Below are 6000 nucleotides of genomic sequence, written 5' to 3' on the forward strand. Positions count from 1 at the left end.
CCAAGCAATTACTAGATGTTGCACTTTCTTGAAAGCATTAGTGTTAAACGTTTAGTCTTCACACAGGTTAAGCTCTTATCTAGTTTACCATATCTCAGCTCCTGCACTAACTTTAGTAGTGCACAATGTGTATGTGTGGTACTTACTGTGACGTGTTCAGGCCAACAAACTTCTTCTTCTACTCTCTCCTTGTGTGTCATTAATTAAATATCAGTCATTAAATGATTATACCAAATAGTGGTAAAAGTCCTCAAACGTTATCTGTTCATGCGTTTCCCTAAAGGGAGTTTTAAATATTTTTAAGAGAGGCAGCCTGTGGAGGGAGGGAAACAGGAGGTAGGCCTTCCAGTAGGCAGGTGGAATAAAGATGCAGGAGAGAAACTGAGCGTGGGATGACAAAGGGAGTGAGGACAGTCACAAAGCACAAGCTCTGACGCCTTTCGTTCACGGTCAAATCCCTTCATCGCCGGCTCATTTTCCAAGGAAATACGATACCGAAATCAGCCCTAATCCCTGCTCTGCTCCACTAACTCACAGAGGAGACGCAGAAGACCGCATTCTAAATATATCTCTTTCTGTCTGTCTTTACACCCTTGTTCACACCCATTCAGTGTTGTACACAATCCCATTCAAAGTTAATTAAGACCTTTGGGTTTTACTTGGACATGTTGCTCTTCCTAAGGATGTCTTTAATCTTTAGAACATGTTTGAACATCAACAACAAATGACGGGGTTTGTATTCATAACTATGGAGTTATTCAGGATAATTGCCTGCATTATGGCTAAATGACCCTGTGAGCCGGGCTGGGTTGTTTATGTTAGTCTCTATATGACCTATTGTACTCAGGACATCCGTTGAAGAGCTAGGAAGATCGGGGACCACCCAGGGAGGGTTTACTTTTTAGAAAGAGCCTAACCTCAGTCCCTGATACAGCAATCTATATGTTCTCCTTTAACACTCTTCATTTACTCGTGAAATGTGTAACGTGGCATATTTCAAAGAGATGGCATTCACTGCATCACAAAACATGTCCATAACAGCAGAAAGGACGTGGGAACAACTAATCATTCACTGAAACGTGACAGTCCATCCCATTTGGCCCGCGTGGACACAGCGTCATTACAGCCCTGTCACAGCCTTTTCATCATAAACACAGGAGGCCAGACTGAGCACTAGCAGATGGAGAAACAGACAGAGCTCACGCTGCTATGTTGGGTTGCCAGTACACTTGCCTTATGCAAGGTCTGTTAAGCCACTCGGCAAGACACAAAGCAGTTTGTTCCAACATCCCAAACTCTTGAGTCGAGGTGACGCCTCTGTCCCAGGACAGAAGGAGCATACTGGTATATCAAGATCTTTTTTTGGTCTGATTGGTCAAACTTGCCCAGTTTCCACAGCATGCTCAGTCTCCTCTCCCTGGGAACTGTAGTGTCACGCTCCTTGAAAAAGTTATGGAAACACTGTCACACAACAGCATATACAGTGCATCCGGAAAGTATTCACAGCGCTTCACTTTTTCCACATTTTGTTATGTTACAGCCTTATTCCAAAATGGATTAAATTCATTATTTTCCTCAACATTCTACACACAACAACCCATAATGACAAAGTGAAAACTGTTTTTTGCAAATTTTTGCAAATCTATTAAAAATAAAGAACGAAAACATAACATGTACATACAGTAAGTATTCACAGCCTTTGCTCAATACTTTGTTGAAGCACCTTTGGCAGCAATTACAGCCTCAAGTCTTCTTGGGTATGATTCCACAAGCTTGGCACACCTATTTCTGGGCAGTTTCTCCCATTCTTCTTTGCAGAACCTCTCAAGTTCCGTCAGGTTGGATGGGGAGCGTCGGTGCACAGCCATTTTCAGATCTCTCCAGAGATGTTCAATCGGGTTCAAGTCAGGGCTCTGGCTGGGCCACTCAAGGACATTCACAGAGTTGTCCCGAAGCCACTCCTTTGTTATCTTGGCTGTGTGCTTCGGGTCGTTGTCCTGTTGGAAGATGAACCGTCGCCCCAGTCTGAGGTCCAGAGCGCTCTGGAGCATGTTTTCATCGAGGATGTCTCTGTACATTGCTGCATTCATCTTTCCCTCAATCCTGACTAGTCTCCCAGTTCCTCCCGCTGAAAAACATCCCCACAGCACGATGCTGCCACCACCATGCTTCACTGTAGGGATGGTATTGGCCAGGTGATGAGCAGTGCCTGGTTTCCTCCAGACATGACGCTTGGCATTCAGGCCAAAGAGTTCAATCTTTGTTTCATCAGACCAGAGAATTTTGTTTCTCATGGTCTGAGAGTCCTTCAGGTGCCTTTTTGCAAACTCCAGGCGGGCTGTCATGTGCTTTTACTGAGGAGTGGCTTCCGTCTCGCCACTCTACCAAACAGGCCTGATTTGTGGAGTGCTGCAGAGATGGTTGTCCTTCTGGAAGGTTCTCCTCTCTTCATAGAACAACACTGGAGCTCTGTCAGAGTGACCATCGGGTTCCTGGTCACCTTCCTGACTGAGGCCCTTCTCCCCCGATCGCTCAGTCTGGCTGGGCGGCCAACTCTAGGAAGAGTCCTGGTGGTTCCAAACTTCTTCCATTTCCGGATGATGGAGGCCACTGTACTTATTGGGACTTTCAATGCTGCAGAAATTTTTCTGTACCCTTCGCCAGATCTGTGCCTCGATACAATTCTGTCTCGGAGGTCTAAAGATAATTCCTTGGACTTCATGGCTTGGTTTATGCTCTGATATGCACTGTCAACTGTGGTACCTTATATAGACAGGCGTGTGCCTTTCTAAATCATGTCCAATCAACTGAATTTAGCACAAGTGGACTCCAATCAAGTTGTAGAAACATCTCAAGGATGATCAGTGGAAACAGGATGCACCTGAGCTAAATTTTGAGTGTCATGGCAAAGGCTGTGAATACTTATGTACATGTTATGTTTTCGTTCTTTATTTTTAATAGATTTGCAAAAATTTCACTTTGTCATTATGGGTTGTTGTGTATAGAATGTTGAGGAAAATAATGAATTTAATCCATTTTGGAATAAGGCTGTAACATAACAAAATGTGGAAAAAGTGAAGCGCTGTGAATACTTTCCGGATGCACTGTACATTGGCCCCATCAGACTATATGTTTGATGTGAGCCTTAAGTGTCTTATCTGCTGACTGTTGGTCATGATTTCATTACTTTGCTTATAGCACAAACAAAACTACCGTACATGTGTGTCTAGACGTGGTCGAACAAAGTTACTGTATCAGATTAGCACCGTTAGTCAGGCTGATCATGTGTTAAGACTCATTGTGCACATGAGAGGGCTCCAAAAAACAAACAGGAACTGGAGGGCATACATGCACATGACTTCACGTACAAACACACACACACTCGCAACTGAGGACGGCCTCTGTAAAGGGCATTAACCTGACACCTCACAAACACACTATGGTGACTGATACACTTAATGTTTAATTGGCTGCAACAGGAGATGAACACCATCTTCCTGAACACCCTCCTGTTATGTGCGTATTTGTTTGTGTATGTCAGTGTGTTTGTGTGTCTGCCTCCCTCCTTATTAATCACTCTCCTCCATTTTCTTACATTTCCTGGCCCCTATTATCATGTCAGAGGTTTTCCACTACATAACCAAACAGATTCTTCCTTAAGGCAAAAAACAAAACATTGACTCCTTTACTACTCCTTTTCTCCTTTTCTGCATATTCTGTTTGGTTCTTTCCATCCTCTCTTCCATCCTTCCATCTCGAGACAATCCCCAATTCCTCCCCGTCGTTTCTTGTTGAATAATAACAAACAGCTTGATTTAACCAGCCCCTTAGCGGCTATAAACTCAGGAAACACTGAGATCTGTGCACACGACTCGCAGCAATTGTTCCCACATTATTTGAAGCGTGCTTCAAAGCAGAGCAGAGCGTGTCTGCTGGTGATAGGTCGTTTCCTGAAAACACCCTTGTACCAACACATATGTCCAATTAAGTAGATTGATTATAGTAGACAATTGCATTGAAGTGGTCAGCACCATTTAGGAAATAAGCAAACAAACATTTACAGCTCAGTAATTGTGGAGTTGTTACTTGAGGTTTCCTTTAATTTCCATTAAGCACATTAGATTTGGTTCATTCTTCTAAAAAATCTGGTGTCTGTTAGTCCAATGTAGCATCTAGCCAAGCTCGGACTTACTCCGCTTGCCACATGGAGGAGGTCTGTAGGTTCACGCTGGATGAATCATAATGGTTTAATAACCAGGAGCAAGGCTTTAACACTCCCCATCTTAGAATAACCTAGTGTCCAAGGAGTTAGTAAATTAAATTACATGCAGCCACATATCATTGCATAACACTTAGTACATAATAGACATAATGGTCCCACTTAAATTATAGCATGAGGAAGCCCAGTATTTAAATGTGGAAACCCACTCGCTGACACACACACACACACACCATGTAAATTAGTCTTAACATCTGAAGAAGGAATTCACTTCCCCTTTCAGTGATAGACCAATTAACATAACCTATTTATTTTTTGAGGGAAACTGGAGAACCCGGAGAAAACCTAAGGCTAAACTAAATCAGGGGATCAACTCATAGAACAGAAAGTCATGGAAAAGAATGTCATGGCTCACCTTTTAGATCACATGTAGACCAAGTACATGTGATCTACCAGGTGAGCCACGACATTCAATTCAGATACAAAATAATGTCAAGGCTCAACTGGTAGATCACATGTACACCAAGTACATGTGATCCACCAGGTGAGCCATGTAAATTAGTCTTAACATCTGAAGAAGGAATTCACTTCCCCTTTCAGTGACAGACCAACATAACCTATTTATTTTTTGAGGGAATTGTAGGAAAAGTTGTGCTGGTCACATGGGTCAGTGGACTTCACCTAACCCTAACCCAACCAACTGCTCCATTAGACTCAATGTCTTATTGGAATACCCCAGGGTAGTTAAATCAAACTGTGTCAGTGTATAGCTGGACATTTTATTCATTTTTATTTCTATGACTCACTTAAAACTGTTATGTTAATTTTGCGTGAAAGATGTCTCCCAGTCCACTGAAAATCCATTCTCAGTGTATGCGCACTGGAAGATTTCCACACACGTTTTTGAGAGGAAGGGATCTTTTACAACAGAAAATGTAAGAATAGACTATGCGATACGCTGTAAACAGAAGTGATCACAGCTGCAGGTGCACGAAATGGTTAAACTTTGATGCATTTTCTTGTCTTTCTTGTGAATAGTTTATGTAATTCTAAAACAAAATATGAAACAGATGTATTAACTATTAAAAAAAACACATTTGATCAAGGAAAGATGAATATAAAAACACAATTACTTAAAGCACAAGTTTGCACATTTCGGGATATACCCTTATTCGCTCTCTGGTGGACATTTAGATGAGAAACTTGATTGTCTGTCTGTTAAATATGAAGCTACTGCCACTTAGCTTAGCATAAAGAGTAGCTTCAAGTGTAAATGGCTAGCCTGGAGCTGTCCAAAAGTAACAGAATCCAGCACCTCTAAAGCGCACTAATTAACACGTTATAGCTTGTTTGTTTAATACTTTACTTTTTGGGTTTAAAACCCAAAGTGTAAAAACAACAATGTGCGGTTTTACAAGTTGTTAAGTGTCTTCTCCAAGCCATTGCCAGGCAACCAGGAACTCCAGGGAGTTACTGTCTGTCCAAAAAAATAGGTTGCATCGGCTATATGTACGATTGTTTTTGTAATTCCAAAACCAAAATCATGCGAAATGCATACTATTTTTGGGAAAATAGTAGTTCACATGTTGAGTTTGCAGTGCATAGTATGCGATTTCAGAACGCAGCTCGAGTCTGTCACATCGTAAAACAGCAAATTTACATTTTTACATTTTTTACAACTACACTACAGTAGTTTGATTTTGTTACCTTTGGACAGAGTGAGGCTAGCTGTTCCCCGCTGTTTCCACTTTATATCCTAAGCTAAGCTAACCAGCGGCTGT

This window comes from Anarrhichthys ocellatus, unplaced genomic scaffold (genome assembly GCF_004355925.1).
Source record: "Anarrhichthys ocellatus isolate YVR2014 unplaced genomic scaffold, GSC_Weel_1.0 scaffold5, whole genome shotgun sequence".
Classification (NCBI taxonomy): domain Eukaryota; kingdom Metazoa; phylum Chordata; class Actinopteri; order Perciformes; family Anarhichadidae; genus Anarrhichthys; species Anarrhichthys ocellatus.